Genomic DNA, 26,243 nt, shown 5'->3' with positions numbered 1-26,243 from the left:
TGGAAGCGAGAGTGGCAGCCAAATCAGCGCTTCTGGTTAATTATCTGCGCAAACCTTAAATTGTCATAAATTATCCCATCTCTTGTCAGCTTTTATTTTCCCAGCTCTGACACTGCCGCCTGCCTGAACTTTTGCACAGCAGAACTGCTCCTCTCATTAGCAGGAACATTGTTCAGACACATGCCAAACATCTTGTTAATTTCGGCTTGTTCTAAATTTTATGGCTCTGGTATAGGATGGGATTCTTGGAGACTCACCAAGTTTTTCTGTACGCCTATTGCTTTTTATAACCATATATAATAAATGATTATCTCGTACTCCTGCAATTGTACTTGAGCCATTCGTCAGAGGCTCGTACATAGGATTCTGTATTCCTTTAGTTATTAAAGGAACAAAATAGTCAGTTCAGGATCACAAAAAGATCAAATTTAGGGCTCCAGTATCAGAGGCTTATGGGATTATTCTATAAACTCCAAAGCGCTCGTTCACAATGTTTCTGCCAAAACCACCAAAGCAAATAGCAGATTGCAGACAGAGACAGCCTGGAATGGCTACTTTGAAGTTTGTTAAAGGTATTCTTCATTCAGCCCCAAATCATTACAAAGTACTGAATCAGAAAGGGTCCTAGGTATCAAAGCAAAGCTAAGAGTATTTTATAAAATGAATAAAAGGGAAAAAAAGACAATTCTGATGCTTTGAATGAGATTATGTTTATTTGATACATATGTATGCTTCTGTGGTTATTTTTACCTCTACTCTTTAACCTTTTCATTGCCTGTTGCAGTCCAGAATGTAGACTCTTTTATACCAGCACCATAGATACTACAGCTGCTGCTGCCTCTTAGATAGTTAATATAATGTCATAAGATGAATGGTTTCCAGATGCTGAAACAGTAAAATATTAATGCAAAAAAACAATTTTAGGGACGTTATAAAATTTATACTACATGCTATTCAAAATAGGAGTTAAAGCCTATTATTTATCAGAATTGTTATGCTGTTTCCATTTTTAACATGTTTTATTTTTTAAAGACTGTCAAAGCAAACATATCAAGTGGAACAACTTCAATAAATAGTGCTGTCATAAATATTACGGCTTGTTCTGCACACTCTCTCTTACAATGATGGAAAGAGAAAGGCTTAAAAGTAAAGGGTACAAGGGGACAGAACAAGAGGAAGAACTAATGGAACAACATAGAGAAGCAAATGGACTTGCAAGTACACTGTGCTCTGACCTTATAGAGATTCATCAAAGTGTCAAGTAATCGGCAAAATAAACAATCATCAAAAATGAGGACGCTTTTCTGTTTATCCACAAGTCTACTCTAAAGTATTTCCTATAAAAGCCTCCTACTTAAATCTGGAGTTACATTGGGCCCAGTACTGCACAGTACTGCACGTAGATAATCCTATAAAGGTAAAAATATGTTAATAATCTGCATTTGTTTCAACGTCATTATTATGTTTAAGTAATCTTTATGCTCAGCCTAGGTTCTTAGGTAGGTTTCCGTTATATAGTTACATCATTTTAAAGAAGCATCTAGGTCCATTAATCTCTTTCATACTGGTGCATATGTAAACTTTATAGAAATATAAATAAAATACTATAGGACTGGGCTGGTTAATTATGACTATATTTACATAATTCAAAATTTCATACTGTACATTCAACTGCAATTTTTCTCCAGCAACCATCTTTCTTATTTTTCACACAGTCACATATTTTATGCAAGAAAGATCCATTTTACAGGAGCATTAAGAGCTTCATAGTCATTCATTTAAGTACAAATCCATTGGAAGCATACCAAAGAATTTTGAACATGGTTCAATAAATACAGCAAGTCTGTATTATGCCAGCAGAGTTTGAATGTGATTCTATATGTAAAGCCAATATAAAATTCCAGCTGTACTTGCATAATGTTTGCTTATAATGAGTTTATTTGCAGGAAGGAAATGAAGAAATGAAGGACCTCTGGCACGGCCAGGCAATGCTCGAGCTCCTCACCTGTTCATCATGTAAGGGAAGCAAATAAAGCTGCCCATGAAACACTAGCATTGACATCCATAGCAGATTGATTTCATTCTGTGTCGCCTGATGGATGAACTTTAGAGGAGAGAGGGACAAATCTCAAGAGGAACAAAGAAGACTAGTGTTGGATCCAAATTTCTATATTTATTTGAATTGTGAAAGCCACTACCTCTTCTTATAAGTGAACAGTGACCTAACATTTCCACTTCTTTAGGTGTAAGACATAAAAAAGGGCTGGGTGGAGACTGAAACATTGGTTAACTAATAAGCTATACATCTTGCACAAGACCTATGAGTACCGATGTTTTTTCTCATATTCTCATAAATGCATATTATATGGGTGTGTGTGTGTTTAAGACAAAGAAGCTTTAACAAAATGCTCCACTAATTGCCTTGATATATTACAAGCATGCCTATTATTTATTCTAAAATATTCTAGGTTCATAGTCAAGCATAGCTGCTTACCTTGCACAAATAAAAGGCAATCTGAAGCCCTCTGGATCTTATTTAGCTGTAACTCTCAGAATTCCAGCTTTTTTTCCAGGGGTTCTGGAGGTTGTAGCTCACTTAGATAAAACCAAAGCTCTAGCTACCAAATTGTAAAATGTGTCCCCAGAATGTTAATAGTTGAATATCCGTTTACATCTCTATTTTTTATTTCCCCAAATGTTTATGAAGGTGTTATTGGTCCAGCTTGCATTCTTAGTTCTGGCTGGTCAGTCAGATGCTGTATTTTATGCTGTGCTATTGTGTTATATTCGCATTATAAGAAGCAGGAAATGTGTTGTATGGTATAATGAAGGAGTGCTACTTGTAGCTGCTTGTAGCACTTCCCATTGTAGTCAAATTGCAGAATTCTATTAAGTGGCTGCAACTAAAAAGTTATGTGGACATTTATAGCTCATTGCATTTGTAATACATGTATTCCTAATAAATAAAATGTATATCATATTACAAGATATTTATCTAAATCTTTACTTAAATATGCAAAGCCAATTAGTCATTGTCAGAAGAATGAACATAATAAACCCATCTGTTAATAAAAGAGTCAGCACATGCCTATTAATCCATCCAATCTCTGGAAATTATTTTATTGCTTTTATTTTATTCACGATTCTATTTTAGTAAAAAGTCAAAAAAAGACAAGGCTCAAAATGGCTCTTTAGATTTCCAGCAGTCAAGCTCCTTCTTTGCTCTGTTCCAGTGTGAGACTCTGAAGAACACTGCAAGAACAATAAGGATTTTTAGGGGCATTATGGTAGTGTAAGTGAAACACATCTGCCCCCAAAAGTCCCTCATTTTCCCTGCGGTATACAGCTGTGTAGGAAGTGGTGGGTGGTGGAGTGTCATTTCACAGCTAAAATGGAAAAGGATATAGTTAGTATGCAGGAAAGTCCAAAACAATTAGAACCTTAACACAACTGTACACTTCCCACAACAGGGACATACAACTCCCTGCTCCCCGAAAGTTCAGTTTCCTATACATCCAAGTCTGGGTAAAAGATTTTAGCAAGGTTTCACACTGTGCCAGGCAATAAAATTATTCCCATAACAGAGGTGCTTAAGCCCAGTCATGTATAAATACTGTGAGGTTGATACAGCAATGAAATGTCCCCCTTAGAATCTCATTTTGATATCCAACAGCATTACCCTAAGACAGGGACCCCCAACCTTTCTTAGTCGGGAGCCACAGTCAAATGTAAAAAGACTTGGGGAGCAACACAAGCACCATAAAAGTTCATGGAGCAGCCAAATAAGGGCTGTGATTGGCTATTAGGGGCCTCTATGCACACTATCAGCTTACAGGGGCTTTATTTGGTAGGAAATCTTGTTTTTATTCAACCAAAACTTGCCCCCAAGTCAGGAATTCCAAAATAACTCCCCGGTTTGGGGGCACTGAGAGCAACACCCAAGGGGTTGGGGAGCAACATGTTGCCCCTGAGCCACTGGTTGGGGATTCCAGCCCTAAGACATGGCTGACCAATAATTTCCATATAGTCAGTCGACCAAAATACAGGAAGTAAAAAAAAATAGAGATAAAAACATCATAGCATCATCATGTTTGTCACATTTCTAGTAAATGTGTTTTATATGGCTCATGTTTATTTTTAGTTCTGATTCCTGATGTTGTCAGATGCTTTGCATAGAATGCTACTGAGAGAAATCTTACTCAATCATCCTGCTATCAAATTGCCATTAACATTCAAAGGTGACTCGATTTATTGGAAAACAAATTCCATTCCATGTGTTGCACAACAGAAGATGGACATGGAGCAACAATGCCAGTACACTGTGGGTTTCTACAGTAAGGGCCAGAATTACCCATCATTTCACATCTTTGTTGACATTTGTTTGGAAGCTTTTACATATATGTAAATACTTCCATCCTTAACTAGATGTATTTTCTGCAGAATTGGCTCTTTAAATGGCGTGAAGGGGTTGCTGCGCTCAGTTAGGAGGTCCTTTCAGCATTATGGTCATGAAACCCACAAGGATGCAGTTCCCTTAGTCCTAAAGCTGTTCTTAAAAACAAATATTAGTTCTATGAAAGCCTGAAAATATAACTAATGTGAAACAAGTAAACAGAATGTTCTTCCTGCTCCTAAAAATGTATTAAGGAATGAAACACACATTGTGAAATCCATAAAAGACAGAATTTTGAGAGCTCAAGCATGTCTGACACGCAATAAGAAAACACATGATGGGAGGAATGTTCTGTTGTTTCTTGCTATTGAGTGCTGGCACAGATGTAGGTCAGTGCTGCTTAGCCACCACTCTGGGGACTGATACCAGTCCATGCTGGTCACTGGTCTGTTTTAATATGGGCTTCATGTTCCAAAGCATGTGAACCGTGAGACACTTAAGATATTTCAGTACCTCACAGTTCAGTAAAGTGGGGGTAGATTGCTATTGCTGTGATATGATTCAAAAACTCAGAAACAATTTATTTGGGAAGTCATATGTAATAAAAGGGTCAATGTTTGCCCAGGTGCAGTTACCCATTTGCTTTAAGACAGGTGAACAATAAATGTTAGATGCTGATTGGTTGTTATAGGTGGCTAGCCCTGTAGGTTTTTAAGGCATGTAATGGTCAATGTGAAAGCATATTGCACTTATTCATTCTATCAGTTCCTTTGTGGTTACATGTACAATGACTGTGTGACTATAAGCAGGTAACTACACTCAGCTACATGCTCTCTCTTACTGCAATGTTCCTGTACTAAACACTATAGGGCTCATTTGCAAACCTAGGCGCAGCATTAAAAGTGCAAAAAAAAGGCCACAATTGGCCATTTTTTTTTTGCATTTTCCACACTGCACCTGGGTGTGCACAAATGGCTGCAGGCCTCTGAGCTCCATATTCACAGCTGTATTAGTGAAGGGTGGAGGGACACAGGTAGACCCCCCCCCCCAGCCCACTACCTTGCACACCTCCTGATTTTTCATCTGGCGCTCGGTGCAGCATGCAGGGGAATGCAAGTTCTCATAGAATGAGCACATAGGGCATGCTCCTGCACCCCTTAGTGCTTTTGCACTTGTGTTCCACTGAGTCAAGAATGACCCCTTATGTACGAGCAAAAATCATGACTTTCATTCTATGTACCCTGCTATGGACATACTAGATTCACTTTAAAATAAATCAATGCAAATTTGAATTTGATCACAAGTAGAAAATGTAGCATCAAAGATAAAGGTATATGGAATATAAACAGAGCAAGGGAGGTGCTTGAGTTGATCCAAAAGCAAACACAGATGACTCTTCTTTATTTGAAAGACATCAGTCTCAACCATGGACTACACTGATCCGTTTCTAGGCACAAGGGCTACGCGGAAATGCACATTAAATCCTTTTCAAGCAGATGAATGTCTCTCTTTTTCTCTATTCCTGCTTGAATGAAGGATAGCAGATGTAGGCAGTGTAGATAGAATGACACCTTTATTAAACCTCCATATGTGTGACTGAATGCTTTGACTAAGCAACTTTGACTAAGAAACTTTTCAGACTAAAAGTAATGCAGCATTCATATTTGTCCAATATCAGAGTAACTAGCCCCCTGGTTGTAACTACTTATCACAAAAGTTAGCTTATGTATAGGAAGCTTTTTTTTATGTCATTGAAGCAAGTGGGCACCATCCAAGATGCTTTATAAGTCATTTTTTAATACTTTATTTCTTTGACCTGGAAGTAAATTTCATGGTAATTTTAATATACTTTCATGCAAGTATTTGCCTATGTTGTAGTAACAAACCAAGCTACATGTCAAGCTACATGTCTGCAAGTTACACTTGCATTCTATTACAGTACCCACAATTCCTAGGTGAGAGTAAGAATTCTGTATTAGCACTGAAATGCAGTTTCCTAATTGTCTGTGACTGTGCAAATACTTCTAGTTTTAAAGAAGGTCATTTATTGTACAGAAAAAAATCAGAAAGTAAGCTGAGAACAGATGTTTTACAGTAATTTATATCAGAGGTGACAAACTCTGTTAACAGCTATTAAACCGGAGGTGTCCATGTTCACTTCTTCCCGACCAAGAGGCAATGTTTGCAAAACTTTCTCAGTTAACACTTAATGAGCCATAAAACAAAAAGTGATTTCATAAACACAAACTACTCCCATGTGAAAGATCTTTTTGACATGAACAAAACTATTTACAAAAATTTCCTGGTGGCAGTGCAGTTTTGAATGTTTGAAAACACAGGTGATTTCTTAGCTTAAAACACGGTCACGGTGAGAGGCATCGCGTACATCCTGAAATTCAATGTATAAAATATATTCTCCAGCTGATTAAAAAAATCATTTTTCCAAGGTATTTTGCAAACTGAAGTTGCCAGCGAGAAAGTGTACTGAGCACTACTGCAAATTCTCCGAGCTTAACCTTTGCACACTGTAATTCCACACCAAAAAGCCAGAAAGCTGGTAAACCCTGCAGAAGGTTTGCATTTCAGTGGTGAACTTTAAGAACCAATACTGCTGCCAACTGTAATTAGACGGGGGCTACACCGATACTTTTTAATGTCCTTTTCGCAAAATCAACTAATAAAAAAGCCAAACCATTTTTAATAAAGTTTAAAAGCCCAGTAACACCAACAACGAATAATACCTATTTGAATTGTATTTCTATCCTTCAAATGTTTTCTTTGAAACAGAAGTTCTGTGTTTGCTATCAACTCTGAGTGTTATCAGTCATGTTTTATCTATGCTCTAAACGTAGCCCCTCTTTCTCTATACTGGTCACTAGGGCCTTTAATGCAACAGCAACCGCTACAATTTAATCACCCCTATATGAATACCTGCTACATGGTATGGTTTTATTATTACAGAGAATAAGGCAATTAATTTAAAAAAAATGTATTGTTTAAAATGGAGTCTAATGGAGATAGCCTTCCTGTAATTCAGAGCTTTCTGGATAACAGGTTTCTGGATAACAGATCCCATACTAGTATTACATGTCAAGGCTTAAAGGGGTTTTCATTAAAGATATACAACATTTTTAACCAGGTATGGATTTGCAGTGAATTTCTACATTTCTCCATCAGTGACTATATTTGCGAAACCACAGCAAAATTTTAACCATTAAACTTTTCATTACAAAAAAGTAATTGTGAAAAATGTGCCCATAGACTACAATATAGTCAGCACAGAAAATGTCTCCGCAAAGAAAAAAAAAAGACTCCAATGCATTTTGCATAGGAAAAGTCAGGAAAAGTTAGCTTCAATGCGTTTTGGGAAATTTTACCTTTTGGTTCATCTGTAGATTTCATATCCCGGTGTTGTTATTGCTGGTGTTATTAATGGCTAAACTCAGTTGAAGCAATGTTACCCCCTTAGCGTTAACTACATGGGAGATTTTGACGCATGTTGCCGGATCGACAGAAAGCATCCTACAAGTAGTTGCAAGGGTTGAAATATAATGGAACTGATAAATCTGGTGTGTAAACTGTATGGAAGTTTTGCCACCCGATGCTACACAGGAACACTGGGTCTGCATCGGACAAGATAAAATCTGATGGAGTCTGAAAGACTTTTTCTTCTCATTGAAATACATTGACTGTTGGGTGTAGATGCAGGAACAATACCTCCAATACCATCTGACTTGATCTGATCCAACTTACATTACAGTCTATAGAGATCAAATCTGACCCATAAAATCTCCAGTGTCAGACTGGCCCACCAGGATACCAGGAAAACTCCTAGTGGGCCCAGGTGTCAGTGGGCCCTCCTGGTCCTGACCATATGGCCAGTTTCATTGTCATTCCCTATTTCTGAATAGGAAGAAAGAGGAGAAATAGATGAAAGAATAGATGCTAGCATGTAAATAAAAGAGAGGCATAGGGTCTAAGGTTTTCTGGTGGGCCCCTGGGTTCCCAGACGACACTGAAAATCTCCCATGTAATTTAGCCCTTAGTGCCATTAAAGGGAAACATATATACATAACAGCATTAGTCCTGGTTGTTGTAAAAAGACTGCCTACCTAAGGCTTGCAACATGCCAAATGTCACATAACTGTTACTAATACACAAAGAAGTGTTCTGTGCACAAAAAAACCTACAGTATGCTCTCACACGTCTAAGAAAATAAATAGATTGCAAACATAAATGCATTTCCCCTGTGGTACTCTCTTCAAAATTAGATTTTTTACAATGCTATTTAAAGGTTTTATGTTTATTTTGTAAGTGTGCGATTTAAATTAAGCCGAAGCCTATATACATACATGCAAAATAAGGGCTAGTATTTGCATATGTTTATATTATTGTTCACGACACAAATGAATATTAATTGTAGTAACTGTATTGAACAAGAGGTTTCTAGCTATTCTTTTCATTAAAATACATGTTTTGCCTTTTTTTAAATAAAAGTGATCAAACTGACAAACTCTTCCACCCTGGACTCCACTTCTGCAGTTAGGTGCAATATGTGAAAGGTAATAGAGCCACAAAAGATTTGCCTGCAAATGCGCCCATATGTGCCGGTAATGTATTCATCAGCACCAATCATTTGTGTCTCTGTTATCTGCAACTTTTAGGAGCTTCAGTTGCATGCGACTATAGGAGCAACATACAAGGGAAGCCTTGTACTTTATGCCTGGTTAAAGCAGGTGTCAGGTATAGGGCACCCTTGCAAGTTAGTGAGCTGCACCTTTCACCTTAGGCACCAAAGTAGGTGCAATGGGCAATTTTTTCCCCTAGTGCTAGTATAGATGAAGGTGCATTGTGTATGGACAGGGTTGGAACTAGGGGTAGGCAGAAGAGGCAACTGCCTAGGGCGCAACGATTGGGGGGCACCAGGCAGCCTCTCCTGCCTACCCCTAGTACAGTTTGCGTTGCGTCGCTTCGCGCATCACACACCGCGCCCCCCCCCGCTCGAACTGCGCATGCGCAGCGAGGGGGGGGGGGCGAGGTAGTCGACTGGGTTGCCTAGGGCGCCCGGTCGCATCGGCCCGCCCCTGTGTATGGAGTTTTTAACTTTATTTCTACACCGATGAACCCTAAATCAGTCCTGATATGTTCAATACGTGTAAGCTTTGCCATCATAAGGAATCATCAGGTTTTATGTCACTTTTCATACCTTCCACTAAAAGGCAAAGAACTGGCCACTCATGCAGGAAAACCCCTCCAGAAAGCTGGTTGCATGCCAATGTCTTTTCCAAAGAAACCCTGTATGATTGAGCAAAGAAATGAGTAGAAATAATAAATAGAAACAAGGTCTTCTGACTTAAAAATGAATCCAAATTTGAGTCTTGGCAATAAGGAATATCTCGCGAGTATTTCCATGCAGGTGGCATATTGCTAGAAACTGCTCAGGTTGAATAATGTTCAAGATGTGTCTATTAATATTAACAGCTACCATAATGCAGTAAAGGCCACCATGGGGATATTTCAAGGAACTGTTACATAATACAACTACAAACCATCTGCACATTGGCTTTAGTTAAATACAGGCTTCTAAAAAAAAGAACAAGCAGTTAGGGCTTAATTATGCTGCAGTTTTTCTACACTTAAAGGGGACGTTTACCTTCACACAAGTTACTTCTATAGAAAAAATGTGCCACTATAAACCTATTCTAATTATAGTCCATTAAGAAATATGCAAAGGTTAAAAGATATTAAACTACAACATCCCCTCTCTGAACGCCAGATTTTACGCCGTAAAATCGTAAGTTCCGGACAAAGAAAAAACGCGTAAAAAATCACGCCGATTTTATGCGTTTTTTTACACAGCATAATAAATATGCCCCTTATGTTTATATAGGGTGTATTTACAAACTCAAGTGCATGCTACATAATAACACACAAAATTACATGCACTATTCATAAATGTACTTACACCTATACAAGCTCCTTGTAGCACCAATGTGCCGGTTCTGCCCACTTTTAATAAATGGGTTGGATATGACTGCTGTACTAGGGGCAGAGTACAGAGGGCACAGACACAAAAGGACCCTAGAATTAAAGGAAAACTATAACCTCAGAATGAATACTTAACCAACTTATTATGTTAAGTGACCTATTAAAGAATCTCGCCAAACAGGAATCTATATATCTCTGTAAATATTGCCCTTTTACATCCTTTCCCTTGATCCTCCATTTAGTGATGGGCTGTGTGTTCCCTCAGAGATCACATGACCAGAAATAATGCAGCTCTAACTGTAATAGGAAATAGTGTGGGAGTAAAAGGCAGAACTCTGTCCATTAATTGGCTGATGTGGCCTAGCATGTATGTGTGCCTTGGCTTGTTTGTGTGCACTGTGAATCCTATGATCCCAGGAGGCGGCCTTTAATTCTTAAAATGGCAATTTTCTGTTTAGGCATATCCAATAGCACATACTACTAAAAAATTATATTTTTATGAACATGGTTTATTTAGATGAAGCAGGGTTTTACATATGAGCTTGTTTATGCAATATATTTTAATAGAGACCTATACTATTTGGGGGTACTGAATACTCCCTTAGCGTGTTCCACATATGCAAACTGATTTACAACTACTGAATCACACGCTAATACCATTTACAATGCTGCTTGTATTATTGTGCCAGCAGTGCTGATAATATTTTGTGCCCCAATTTGTAAACTGTGTGCTGGAGTGGTGCAGGTAAATTTAAGGACACTTCTTGAAAAAAATTGGAATTCTGGGAGGTTAATTGGGGGTAAAATGCATTTATAAGTCTATCACTTTGTCCTCTCATTAGTAAGGGAGCCCTTAAATGTATAAAGAATACAGAGAACCCTGTTTACAATACAAGAAAATGTCATCCAAAGTAAGGCTTCCTATATTTTTTTTTTAGACTGAAGCTTTTGAACAGCACTCTACAGCTGTTTTAGGGGTTTAAATCTTGTGGGTAATTTACGCATTTGTACAAAGAGAGACACCCAACAGAGTTACTTAGGGGCTGATTTACTAACCCACGAATCCGACCCGAATTGGAAAAGTTCCGACTTGAAAACGAACATTTTGCGACTTTTTCGTATGTTTTGCGATTTTTTCGGCGTCTTTACGAATTTTTAGTTACCAATACGATTTTTGCGTAAAAACGCGAGTTTTTCGTAGCCTTTACGAAAGTTGCGTAAATCTTGCGATTTTTCCGTAGCGTTAAAACTTACGCGAAAAGTTGCACCTTTTTCGTAGCGTTAAAACTTAAAAGGTGCGAAGTTTCGCGTAAGTTTTAACGCTACGAAAAAAGCGTAACTTTTTGCGCAAGTTTTAACGCTACGAAAAATCGCAAGATTTTACGCAACTTTCGTAATGGCTACGAAAAACTCGCGTTTTTACGCAAAAATCGTATTGGTAACGAAAAATTCGTAAAGACGCCGAAAAAAATCGCAAAACATACGAAAAAATCGCAAAATACTGATCTTTGCGAAAAAAACGCAATCGGACTAATTTCGACCCGTTCGTGGGTTAGTAAATCAGCCCCTTAGTGTCAGAGACATCTGCTAATGAACCCAGTGCATTTCTTCCATGCAAAATATGCTGTTTTAATCCTGTAACCTTTATTTGTTTATTATTAATTAATTATAATCCCTGTTATTGTAAAGTGCTGTGTAACTTGCTGGTGCTATAAAAATAAATGATGATGCTGAAGAAGTACCTCTATTTACTGGGAGTGGAGAGAATGGCATCAACCTGGTATATAAGCTGAGGGGCTCTAGTAACAGAGAGCAGTTAAAACTTGCACAACAGCCATATTGAGAAATTTTTGTGCCTGATATCATATTATACACCAAATGGGGAATATGTCTGTCCTTATAAGAGAATCAGTGACCTATATTTTACAATAATTAGTTGAATGATAGGTATAGATATAATTTAAGAAGAAAAAGAAGCAATGAAACAGAACTATTATGAGGAGCAAACGGTGCAGGAGAAGCTGGCAGCCCAAGGGCACAGAGAAGTTATTCTTTCACAAACAGTGCAATATTAAATGACCAACCACAGAAATTAAAGGGCCAAAAAACATTGAACAAGCAGCAGATGAGAGATATGGGGGCATAGTTACTGCTAGTGACTGGCGGTGTTGAAGTATGAGGGCAATGAAAAAGGGGCCCCAGTGCCACATTTCATGCCCCTGCAGGCATGCCACATAATTTCTTTTTGAAAGGTAAAAACTTACTTATATCACAATATTTATTTATCCTAATCAGTTTTTAACTCAGGTATTTATACCTTTACTGTTTCATAATTATGTTCATATAATATATAATACGGTTGGAATAGTGTTGTTTCCCACTAGTGTTAGCAAAAATATAACATTTACACATGCCCCACAGTATTAACAAGCATCACTTTAGCCCCTTTAGTGCCACCCACTCTAAAATTAAAGTACAGGTATCCAGAATGTTTGGGACCAAGGTTATTCCGGATAAGGGGTCTTTCGTAATTTGGATCTCCATACCTTAAATCTACTAAAAAATCAATAAAACACTAATTAAACCCAACAGGATTGTTTTGCACCTAATAAGGATTATTTATATCTTAGTTGGGATTATATTATTATTAATTATATCATTATAAGGTACTGTTTTATTACTACAGAGAAAAAGGAAATTAGTTTTAAAATTCTGAATTATTTGATTAAAATGGAGTCTATGGGAGAGAGGCTTTCCATAATTCAGAGCTTTTTGGATAATGGGTTTCCAGATAAAGGATCCCATACCTGTACAATAGTGCCAATAATGTAGCTTTTATAGTTCCTCTTTGATCCCTGCGGTTCCATGTGTTTACTGGAAGAATGCAGAGCGGCACATCTAACTGAAAGGTTTTATGTTTTTAATTAACAGGCTGAACCTTAATACGAGAGATTCTGCTCTCAACCATTTATCCTTCCTCCTCTGGATATAGAGAATGAGACGAGTGCTTACTGGCTATGGCATGTGGCGCATGTTGATGACACACACAGAGCTGGTATGGATTGGAACAGATACCATATTTGTTCTCTAATAGTATATTTTATTTTAATCCACCAAAAAGTGTTTGGCACATCATTGCTAGGACAAAGTTGTGAATTATGCATAAATTGGGGAATTTTAAAAAAAATTATTTAAAAAGCCTTTTACAATGCAGTGCTGTTCATTAGCCAGTTATTACATTGTGAATTATAATAGCACATAGAGCTTTTTTAATACCTAATTGAAGGTGGTGTGACTTTCTTTTGTTACCAAAAATACTGACTGTTCCACTGAGCAACTTGTTACTGGCTCTATACTATAAAATGTACATTTTTGTTCTCTTCTGGGCTTCGCAAACTGTAATAATGATGACGTGTGAAATGAAAAATTGGTTATGAAAAATGCACAGCACATATTTTCTATTTTATTACTTTTCCTCATACATTTAGGGCCTCATTAATACTAGCAGTTTGGTTAGACACAAGTCATTCAGGCTAACAAGCTGAATGAATTAAAACCTCACAATTAAACAGTTTCGTTTTTTTTACTATGAGAGAAACCACTAAAAAATCCATACACAATATGGAGTTTCACAGCAATATCATATCCCATTAACAGGATAGAGATGAATAATTATGTGACAGCCTGTCTGATTTGTCGGATCAAACTTGCAGTGTGGTATAAAGCAGGCCATACACAGGCTGATAAAAGCTGAAAGTATTGGCCAATCAGACTGGTTTGAAACTTCCATCAGCAAGGACCACATTGGAGTACTGATGCAGTTGTTGACTGACAGTCCTGTCCACAGTATAATTTGACTGTTGGCACCCCAGGTGACAAGCCAACTAAGAGAATCTCTACATGTATGGTGAGCTTTCACTCTCTAGCCTGTGCATTAAATACCTTCCAGCAACTGTATATTTAAAAAATGACAGCGCTCAGTGTAGCTCAGTAACAGTGCTAAGCACTAACACCATAATAGCAATAACATATTCAAAGAATTCTTTTCCACCCTTCAATAATTCAGTCCAGTGCAGAAAAGAACCTGTTACATCCAAAACTATCCTTATCTGTTTTATAACTGTACAAATAGGTATCTTTTATAGAGAATATTATCATATAATAATATGATAAATTGGGTATATTGTCTAATTAACAGGAATTCTATCTTATACAGTGCCTGGTATAACTCAGTCCATCAGAGTGTAGGGCTCGGCAGACCAGGGATGATTTAGTTGGTCAGCTTGTATATATTGCAATATATGGATAACCAATCCCTGTTTTGTTTAAAGGGGAGGGCATTTATTGGTAGCTTAATGCTCAGAATGTCTTAAAGTTTTTTTATATACTGATAATGAGTGCAGAGGACCATTTATACCATCGCTAATGTAATTTAGAAATCAAATTCATGAAAGGAACCACACAAGATGTGTTTTTAGGTTTCTTTCCTTTCTTGTATTAGTAACATTTCTATATTAGCTTGGACTGCAATCTCTGCAGCACTGCTTTCTGGGAGCCTCGATTTTCCATTATTTTAGCATTTCAGTCTGGCTCAGCTTAGAGATTATTTATTAATATTACCTCAAGTTAATGCCTGCACACCTTCAGTGCCTCACACTATATTACATTACTAAGATCAGTAATAAAGGATATTAAGAAGGTTTAAAAATCAGATTGGGTAACAAGCTGTTACCTTTACTAGACATCCATGCAAGTCTTAACACTTCATTGGTCAACTGTGTGTCTTTTCACTTTTCCTGGCAGATCACTTTTTAGCATGATCTCTTTATCCTTCAAGTCAAACTGTATTTGACTTTCTTTAAAGCATTCCTGAATTTAAAAAGAAGAATTAAAGCCACTAGGCAAGACCACTGGGGAAAGGCTATGTGTGTCCAGGATGCATTATTCCCACAGTGGGTATTGCGTTACCATTTGTGAAACACTGAAAAATATGTTGGCAGCATATAAACAAACAAGAATGAAATTCACCGACGAGCTCTATGTAAGTATAAAAAGCAATTATCAGCAGTGCAAAGCTATGATGAAATAACAGATGTGTTACTGTCCCTTCCAAATGAATACATCAAACTCTAGAAATAAAAACCTCTTTACCTATTGTGACTGAGAAAGTGTTATAAAATGTACATGGACCTGAAATATCTATAAGCAATAAAATAAACACCATCCTGCTATCAAAAATGCATGTTAGAAAGATATACGTGCCTACAAAACAAATACACCGATATCACCACTGAATAAAACTCCTTTACACACTAGGAAGATGTACAAGTGAACACAATTACAGAGATGCCCAAGCTCTTAGTGTACCTATGCAAGTACTGTGCTTGCCAAACCAAAATGTACATGATCCATGAGCCAAAATCCCCTTCCTTGAGTGTCTTGTAAGGCTTGGAATGCCAACATCAGCCAGTAATTTGGAACAAGAATGCATGCAAGCTTATTACTGAATTTATTTAAATTGATTTAAAATGTATACCCTTTGCAATTTTATCACAACTAAATTCAAACCTTTACTTACATCTATAGTCCTTTTCTGAACTGTACATATTGTTGGCCAGGACTCATTTGTCGCCAGGTTACAGCTTGTCCTAGGCATATGACTGTTAAAGTGCTATGGGAGTTAAATATGTGACCACAGGGGAAGAACTTCTAACATTTTTAAACATTACCTTGCAAAGGTATTAAGACTCTTTACCAATCCTCTTATTTTACAGAATGTAATTTGAAATTTTAAAAAACACAGAAATGCAATTTTTTTCAACATTTTGTCATATTTTAGTGTAACATCTGAAGAAATGTAAAAAAAATGAAAAATACTGTAATAAATCCCCACTTGTTAATATTTTATAAAGCCAACTTTTGCAGCAGCAATAGCTTTAAAATTCACTAACCCCTGTAACTAAATTGACTGTCAGGCATCATTTTTATAGTTATTCTTATTTTTTATTGCTTATCTTTCTATTGGGAGCCTCTCCAATTCATATTCTATTTGGACTTGAAAATTGGTTCCTGGTTGCTAGGGTAATTGTGTCTGGCCTGACTTAGGAAGTGGGATGAATATAGAACTTTTTGACTCTAGCACTGCTGGGAAAATGAAAACAGTGATATATAAATAAATTAAGCTTGTAGGTCAACCTGTACAGAGAGCCTGAGTCAGTAATAAAAACAAATGTATGCTTGGAATGTCTCAAGAACAAAAAGTTACATATGTTACTATGGCCCAGTCAGAGCTCTGACTTCAATCCCACTTAGAAGCTTCTGAAAAATGAGGTGCAAATACTTTTTATAACTAACAGGAATAACCTTAGGAATATCATCTTGAGGAATAGGCCAGAATCACTTTTCAACATTGTGCAAAGCAGTACAGGTGTGCAATCTGTTATACGGAATGCTTGAGACCTTGGGTTTTCCAGATAAAGCTCGGATCACTATGCCTTAAGGCTGCTAAAAACATTTAAACATTAAATAAACCCAATAGGATCGTTTTGACTCTTACTAGGGTACTGTTCTATTATTAGAGAAAAAAAGGAAATCAGTTTTAAAAATTTGAATTATTAGACTCAAATAGAGTTTATGAGAGATGGTCTTTTCAAAATTTGAGATTCCTGAATAAGAGGTCCCACACCTGTACTTACTTATTACTAAGAATTTAATTGCTCCTGCAAAAGGTGGTTCTACAAAATCATTAAATGTGGGCAATAGAATACTAATCATGCAAGCAGCATATTTCAGTTTTTTTAAAATAAAATACTAAAAACTTTAAAAGGGTTTGAAAGGGTTTATTTGCCTTTGAATTAACTTTTAGCAAAAAATAGACAATATACAACTTCATTTTTTTCAGCAGCTATCTGGTTGCTGGGATCCAAATGACACTAACAACAAGACAGTGGTTTGAATTAGAGACTTGAACATGAATAGGAGGGGGTTTGAATAAAAAAGATAAGTAATAGGGTTGTCGGGAAGTTTTACATACTTTCTATATGGATTTGCTGATGCTTCAACTGCCCTGTTTGTATACCTTATTCTGCAATTTAAATATTCCTCCTCATACTCTCTGCCAGCCAAACTTCCCTCTACCGGCCCAACATCTTATATAAATCATGTCACCTACAGAAACATTCTTCTACATAGTGTGAGGTTACCCCCACTGCTATGACACAGTATGAAATAGTCTACATAGTGGATAATATACCCCCTATTGTTATATATAAGGATATTGTAAGTCACAGAGGAGTCTCATGACCACATTTACCTTTATGTAGCATAATTACAGGTATAAAACAATGTATAAGGAAAGTTAGTAGCCTTGGAGACCATTTGGCAAAAAGAAAATGTTTTAAATTATTTTTTTTGAGGATGTAAAAGATTTGGAAGAATTCAATGAATGATTTGGAACCTGCTTTCATGCTCAGGCTTCAAGTAATATAAGCAAGGATTAACACAAGGTAGGTAAAATTAAATGCATACATTACTATGCTAAAGTAGAACTATACATCTCCCCAACACAATAAAGCATGTGTCATATTGTTATATGATGTAATGTGATTTTTCCTTTGCAGGCTGAACACTGCAGTGCTTGCTTGTGCTTTGGCTTCCTCTCACCACGTTGTCTATCAACTTTCCCTAATTTGACTACAAAGGATCTATCATACCAACAAGAGGTTTTGGTTTCTAGGGCTCACTGCTCAATGGGAATACTTCATGCACTTTTGTGTTTATCTAGATTTAAGCTGTATTTGACCTATTACCATACTGACCACAATGCAGCATTTATTCCCTGCAGTGAGTTGTGTTTAACCCCAATTTCATAAAAGGTAATTGCTTCAAAATGCACTCCTTGCACTTCTGTAAAGTTGTCCTTCATGCCTTCTGTTCTAAATAGGGAGCTGCTGCACTTATTGATGCATGGGATCCCTGCAGATACAGCCTGGCGGTAGTTTCAGGGTTCCCATGCATCAACAAAGTGCAGTGCACTTGTGCCTAAAGAATCAGACACGTCACTCACACACCAAACAGTTGGGTTGGATTTGCAATAAAATTGCTAAATCAGATGCAATTGCCTGGGATGCAGCGCTCATTGCATCTGCTGACGCAAATGAGCCCTAATGTCTTTAAGATGTGCCAGTAATGTTACGCTTCACTACTATATTGCTATAGCATTTCTATAGTTTTCCTATATGCCATATTTGCAATTTAGCTATTTATTAGCCATGCTAGTATTGAAGCAGGCCAGCAATTTCCAACAAAATAAAAAAAACACTATAGGTGGGATTTTTCACCACCCAAACAAAAAACTGAACAAGCCAGACAAAATGCTAAGTAACAGTAACTGATTTGGTCCAATACAAGAGCCAAGTGTCTGCTGCTTTGGCCAATTAAGGTAAAATCAGGAGCGCATATCTGCCAGATTGGGTGTGGCCTAACCACCTCAGCTTGAGTACAAAAACTTAGCTGTCCAACACTAAAAATCCCAACCACCAATACTTTTAATTTTGTTTATCAGTTTTAAGCTGTTTCTTTTTTATTCTGCCATAGTCATATACACCTAAAAGTTTCTTCTAGTGCTCTGTACAGGTGACATTTACTTGTTTTGTCCAAGTAACAAATGATACTGTCTTAATTATTCAGTAGATAACATGAAATCCCTAGGAATGACCTGGATGTAACTTATAAATAGATATTGTCTCTCGTCTCTATATATCTCATGCACTCATCCATAACAAGTTTCTTCTTTAGCCAACTGCTCGGTCTGAAGGCTGACAGAACCATCTGAGTTGTATTTACATACCTCATTATCTGCATTCTGAACTCCTAATCTCTGCTTTCCAATAGCTTTATCCCTGAGTTGTATGGAATGTCCTCTGGCCTCCAGGCATGAAATTGACCAGCTGACTGTAGGGCCTTACAAGAGACAAGTATCATTTTTCTGAATTTGTCCAAAGTACTATTATTTCACATATACCAGGACTTGGGCTTTAAGATGACACAATACTCTAATGAAGACCAAATCATTTTCATTAATGCTTCTTTTTCCATGTTTCATAAGAACTCATTTTCTGCAATACACCAGTGGGCTTATTAATCAATTTTCAAGTTTGTGAATTGGAGAGTTCTCCTAATTCAATTAACTCGCATTTTAAAAAAACTGGAATGTTTGCTTATTTATTTATATGGTAAACTCATTTGAATTAAACAGCTCGAATACCCTGTAATTTTCGAATTTACAAACTCGAAAAAATCTCAAATTAAAAATATAGCTTGACTTTGTCTAGGGCAACTCCTATTGACTTCTTCACTTGCAAGCTTTTAGATGCCAAAGTTTTACAATTGAGTTTTCGAGGTTTTTGCACATATTAAAGATCAGACAGTCAGGGTTTTCGGGTAGTGTGACATACAATGGGCATTCAAAATATTACTTTCTTGTCTTTTAAGGACTAGAGCAGTAATACACACCAGTTAAACCAGCAAAACAGACATAATTGTAAAGTGTTTTCCATTTTGAAGGACTTGATCAGGAGTAGGAGTTAGCTGTTACTTTGTTCCTTCGGAGGTACTTACATCTTGTTTGCCAATAATGACAAGAACAATGTGCTAACCTAGCCTGAAGCCGAAAATATTTGCCGTCTCCCATGGAATAGGCTCCATGATTTAATAGGAACAGGGTGCCTCAAGTAATTTCATATATTCCTTTTCCAAACTGAGCTAACAACAAGTCAATGAACTGAATATAATATGTATGGCTCTCTACCCATATTTAATCAATAGTGTATAAAAAGCAGACACTGAAATTAGATAGATTGTTAACCTTTTTATGTATTCTGCAAAAACAAAACTGTATTTACTGAAAATAACACTTTTTCAAGGGAAAATGAAATAACATATTCCCCAAAAGGCTATTTTATTGTTTTGATTAGACAATGACGAGCCTGCTTTTTACCTGCTCCTTCACTTTTGGTGGAATTGCTGCATGTAAAATACATTACAAGCAGAAATCCCTGGTAATCACCTGAAAATGCTAAAGGAGGCATTTCTGAATGCTAAACCTGGGATTCCAAATAAAGTGAAGGAGCAGGTATTGTCAGGCACTTCAATGCCCATGGGAGAGGAGATATTCCACCAGGTGATGAAGATCTCCTTGTATCAGCACCCTTGGGTGCTTAGGAGATATACTCCATAACAGAACATGCCATTTTTATGACTGAAATCCAGCCCTTACTTATAATATAATACAGTGTGGTCAAAAATTTGCAAAACTGGGCCAATGTTTGCCATAAGTTTGCCATGCTTACAGGACTAATACAAAAATTGCCTCAATGTTTAATGACTGTGCTAGATACTCAGTGGTATATTTATCAAAGGGTGAAAATAGAAAAAATAGAAAATAGCTCCATCTAGCTGAGTTTGCTAGATGAAAATTTCACAGCTCTCTGTTTTTAGGATGTCTTTATAAATAAATGAAGTCTTACATTTATCCCTTGATAAAGATGCCCCTAAAAACTCTCACTCTCTGTTATAACAGGGATTCCAAAAATTTCTGTTTTAATAAAAGAGCATGGAATTTGGGGGCTGGTGAACCAGATACTGAAAAGTTGGGGTTCATGCTCAAAATCCACTAAAAACTAAAATAATAAGATATAGTACAACAATGATAGCCCTGTATAAACAAACCATTATGACTTATATTTAAATTGTGTAGTTTCAGTCAAGAAACTGTTCCAGCAGCTTATTTCTGTGTTTGCACAATGGCAAGTTTCCCTCGAGAGCATTTCCTATCTCCAGGGTTTCCTCTAACTATCAAATACCAAGAGTGATTTTACATCAAGCAAACACCCGCTTGGCTTCAAAAAAGGCCAGACGGCGATATCCTGATAAGGCAGCACTAATGTATTCATCTGGGACTCACTGCCAGCCCAGACATCCCAACAGACCTACCTGTGCTACTAATTATACTTCAGGTTACTGTGCTGATGTTCTACACAGCAAGGAGGATATCCATATACCACAACATCTTCATTTGCTTAGTAAAATACAGAATGGGCAATATTACATGACATTCTAATTAATCTAATGTTGCTGCAATAAAGACTAGGGAGAAAAAATGTGACCTTTATGTAATGCACACTGAGGACACAAAATGTGCACAGGGATGATCCTGGTACTTAATTGCCATGGTAGTGCTGCTGTAAATGTTTAGTATTAAATCCTTTTCCCCCAGCAACTTAATTACATGTATTTGTTATATAGTAACAGCCTTTCTTGACTATTTTATTAGGAAACCCCAATAATTTAGAAAGTGGTTGTTAAGTTATTTGTAAATGTAACTGCTTTCCTTTCTATTCTTTGCCTTGGTGCTTCTAAGTTTTGCAACCAAGTAGCAGTCAAATTATTCCCTTAGATATCTGGTACACTGGGGCTAGCACCTGTGGCAGAGCCAGGCCAACTGTCAGTTGCCCCCAAGGCACAACCCCTCCCTAGATGCCCCCCCCCCCATTGTGAGGTGAGGAGTGGGTGGGAGAAGCAAAGTTGATGAGGGTTGGAGGGTGCATGAAGATGCAGCCCAAATGTGAAGAAGGGAGAGTTTGATACCATGTGAACACGGGGGAGCGCATCACAACACTGCACTCTCAGCTGGATGGAACTCAAGGTAGGCAGGTAGGAGATGTACACGCCCCCTCCGTCTATTGCGCCCTAAGTACATGCCTCTTCTGCCTACCCCTTATTCTAACCCTGACCTGTGATTAGGCTACCTATTACTGTACTTTCATTTTACCAAGGAAGTATCTTAATTTGTGTTCAATAAACATTTATGTCCAATAGAGCAATGTTTCGACATTTTTTAGATACCTTCAGGGAAGGATCATCTGATGTTCAGCAGGAAAGGTAAAAAGAAGATTTCCTTGTACCTCCTTCTACCTGTTACACATGCAAAGCTGGCTTGTACATTGTGTCAGGAGACAGAACCAGCAGTGCAGAAAGTGTCAATGCAATACAATGGTGCCTAATGAAAGAAAATGTGATTCTAAGCCTTTTTTAATATACCGTACATAAACTATTCATTTTCAGTATGAACTTGTAAATTAAATTGCTATTGAAGTATTATTTTTCTGTCCCTTTCTGCACTTTTGTTCAGTCTTTTCACACAGTGTAGCAGAAGTCAGGCTTCCATGCATTGTCACAAGTCTATTAATTCAGTTTTAAAAATCAGAATCACCAGGGCAGAGAATAGGAAGAGATGGTGATGTATTGCTTTCAATTGCAGTTCTCTTATTAGGCATGTTTGGGTCTCTGTGTGTGTGAGCATGTGTGTTTGGCATTGGATAAAATGGAAGATTTTGTTTATAAAAGAGAAGCAGATATTTAATTTCTCTGTTCAGAGTAGCAGAAAAGAAAGCTAAGCTGCACTAGGCAGTCGACAGTTCATATTCTTCTGTTTGTCCAAACAGGTATAGCACAACACATGTATATGTGAAGGAAAGATAGCACATTTTGAAGTGTTAAAAGTGTTAAAATGTGTGATTTCTCATGACTTCTCATATGCACTGGAGAATGGGATAACAGATTTCAGATTTAGCTTCTTTTAGTGCATCTAATTCAAAAGAAGATTTTAAACATTGTAGCTGATTATAACAAGACAGATTATTGTTCCAATACATATTATATATAAGAAACACTAAATATTGTATAAGAAACACTAGATATGGTTAGTGCTTATAAGAAGAGTCTAACTCACTGTATATAAGGAACACTCAATATTGCTGTTTGTATTATAAGGAAAAGTCAAGCAGTGTTCTGAGTGTTGTATTACTAGAACAATACTCCCCACATTCTATGGACAAATTCAGGCCAAGGAGCATTGACACCCAAAGAAAAGGGAATTGGTGTGTGGCACCCCCCCCCCCCCCCCCATAGGTAGAACTACCTATGCATTTCCTGATGGCATAGTATACTTAGTGGAAGATACAGACCAACTTATATAGGACCGAAAGAGTACAGTAAAGACTTATTCTTAGTAAGGGATGATGTTCACGTTGTAATATTCACATAGTAAAAAGGGCCTGGTTGGTCAGTGGGAACTGGACATGGACCATGGGATCAGAAAAATCAAAGAAGGGAAAAAGAAAAGTTATTTTTGGGCCTACCAGAACACCAGCAAAGCTTGGTGGGCACAGTTATTGCTCTTCTTTTCATACAACCATTTGGCCTGCACTCTGACATTTCCTTTTCCAATAAAAAAGAGATGAAAGAATAATACAGAGAAAGATCAGAATGGTAAATATGATAATGAAACAGATAAAGAGATAACTGGGGGTTCAAAAATAGCAATAGAGTAGAACAAGATACAGCACAGAAGAAAGCAGGCCCGGACTGGCAATCTGTAGATTCTGGCAAATGCCAGAGGGGCTGATGTAAGATGCCATAGACAGTCTCTATTTAGTGGGCCTGTGGGGCTGTTTGGGCAGCTTTGTGCTTGAGATGCCAGGGCCTATTTTTACTCCTAGTCCAGACCTGCAGGAAAAAAGGGCACAAAGTGGAAATAAATGGAGTAATTTGCAAAGGTTTTTGAGCTTGACACCTTGAAGAATAGCCACACCCCCTCCATGAATACAGTCTGCATTTGGCAAAGCTGTATTCCTTAGGGGTGGGCGGTGGCACATAGGCGTTTCCCTCCTGCCCCTTTCCCATCACCTAACTTGCATATCATTCAGATACAAGATTTAGGGAGTGCCAGTGGGAACAGGCTGTTTGTACCGCCTGTAAGGCCTTGTACTTGTTGGTTCTTCATTGTGCACCTACACCCGGCTTCCTCGAGTGAAACAGCATTAAAAAATTCCCTCCTTTATAAATTGGCACATCTTCTGTTCAAAATACATTCTCTGCATATTTTCTGCCCATTGCCAAGTTAGTTTTCATATGTAATAAAAACACATAAAGAACAGATATTTTTATTGTCGCCTATTTGAACAAAAATATTTGGACTGAACTAGAAAATAACTTGCTCTTTTTCTTAACCCTAAGTCTCCTAGTAGCAGGGTGGGGATTTAGAAGTATTCACTTTTGTGCATTGACTCAGAAAGCTGCTGAATTATTATTATTGTTTCACAATATCCCCAGGCAAATGGATTTTCAGCGTGCCGCCAATGCTACAAAAAGTATTCTACATACATGCAGCACTCTGCCTGCACATATTCTCTAAATGCTGCAGGCAGGAAATCTTTACAGCTACCCCCTCCCCAAAACCTCGATGAAGTTTTATTTTGCATATGCAAAAGTAATTTAATAACAGGTGCAATCTTGTTCTTGTATAGCAAACAATCATTGGGCCCACTGCATGAAATCAAACATCTGACCGGTTGATATGGGGTTATTACTTTACCCTCTTAGAGAATATTGACACTGCCCTCTGTCCTTCTAAGCTCCCAGCAGCCACTAGGTCTGCTGTCTCTGATACTCTGAAACAGATCTGTGCTATGCAGAGTTTGGCAACCATTTTGTAATTCCAAGCCAAGTTGGCATGGCAGAGCTTACTACACAACTACATACACCATAACAATAACGGTGTTGACTCTTTTTTAGCTTTTAAACAAGGAAATAAGGGAACCACAAAACACAATGCACACAATCTTACCCATCATTGATCAAACACATTAATAACGGATATTAGTGATTCAGTATGCTTTTAAAGGCAGTGTTAGGCATAAAAAAAACATCATACGAATGCAGCGCTCAGTGGCAGTAAGGATAAAAAAGTTTCTTAAAGACAATGTTGGAAAGACAGAAGTCCTGTAAGTCCCATGGTTCATTATGAGGTATTAGTTTTGGGACCACTCTGGAGAGCTGCATTAAACTAATTTTGTGCTTCTGTGTGTAAATTTTAATGCCTTAAACACATCATCAAATTTCAAGCTGCACTTAATATGAGCTTACCTTTAACACAAGCCCAACATGGGGCCTTTTTGCAAAAGTATGGAACTTCCCAGCCACCAAAAGTACTAGGAGTGATTCTACATATAGAGATAACTGTTCAGTTACACAAAATGCACCACACTGTGTGCATAAGAAACACTATATAGTTAAAGGAATGCATACATGCCTTACATAAATACAAAATGGGCTGTACCTCCATCACATCCACCCAGATGAAAATTCCACCGGGACCTCTTGCCCTCCTCATTCATGTACTGATGTGCTTCATGTAGCACAAGCACCAGTTGCTATGAGGAACTCCCTTTTCCACCTGCATAACTGACCTTTTATTCAGCATTGTGGGTCAGTCATTCCATTGCTATGCAGCTAGGTGGGATGGGTCACAGCTTATTTTGTTTTTAGTTTAATCATTCATCAGTCATTTAGTAATAAATAAAATTTGACAGTTTTCTCTAGACTGCTTATCTAAGTACTTCTGCAGTTTATGTTGCTAAACAGTAGGTCTCTCTAAGGGCTGATGGGCCGGTGGACAGAGAGTTAAATAAATACGCAGGAGGTGCCACCTCAGTACATAATTCTCTCATTTAGCAGCTGAGGAGAGGGAGCAACACCAAAGAAAGGCTGTCATACAATTTAAGGTTATGTATACTGTGAATTTAGCTAACAATAATAACATGTAATCACATTTATGTAATTTTTTAAGATATTTCCTTTAGGATTTTTATAACTTCAGTTTATTATGTGCATAATGAAAGTAGGCTCTTTTAAATTTCCGTTTTGGGTGTGATCAAACTTGATTTTATAACATCAACTTAGTCCAAATGGTTGGACCTTAGTGGCACCCATGCTTTCCTATGAGAGTTGCTAATGAGGTGAC

The 26,243-nt window shown here is 37.4% G+C and overlaps 1 long non-coding RNA gene and 1 other non-coding gene across 2 annotated transcripts in view; both read right to left on the bottom strand.

Moving 5' to 3' along the window:
• Positions 1-691: 691 nt before the first annotated feature.
• Positions 692-26,243, bottom strand: part of LOC116407672 — a 53,152-nt gene continuing 27,600 nt past the window's right edge. The window contains exon 2 of the long non-coding RNA XR_004220490.1: positions 692-3,386. This is a non-coding gene — a long non-coding RNA (uncharacterized LOC116407672). The remainder of the gene's footprint in view (positions 3,387-26,243) is intronic.
• mir365-1 (microRNA mir-365-1) lies at positions 3,254-3,339 on the bottom strand. The gene has a single exon (NR_049623.1). It is a non-coding gene; the product is annotated as a microRNA mir-365-1 (primary transcript).

This window comes from Xenopus tropicalis, chromosome 9, assembly GCF_000004195.4.
Source record: "Xenopus tropicalis strain Nigerian chromosome 9, UCB_Xtro_10.0, whole genome shotgun sequence".
NCBI lineage: Eukaryota > Metazoa > Chordata > Amphibia > Anura > Pipidae > Xenopus > Xenopus tropicalis.
The sequence above is the reverse complement of the archived record's forward strand: the minus strand, read 5'-3'. Positions and strand labels throughout refer to the sequence as shown.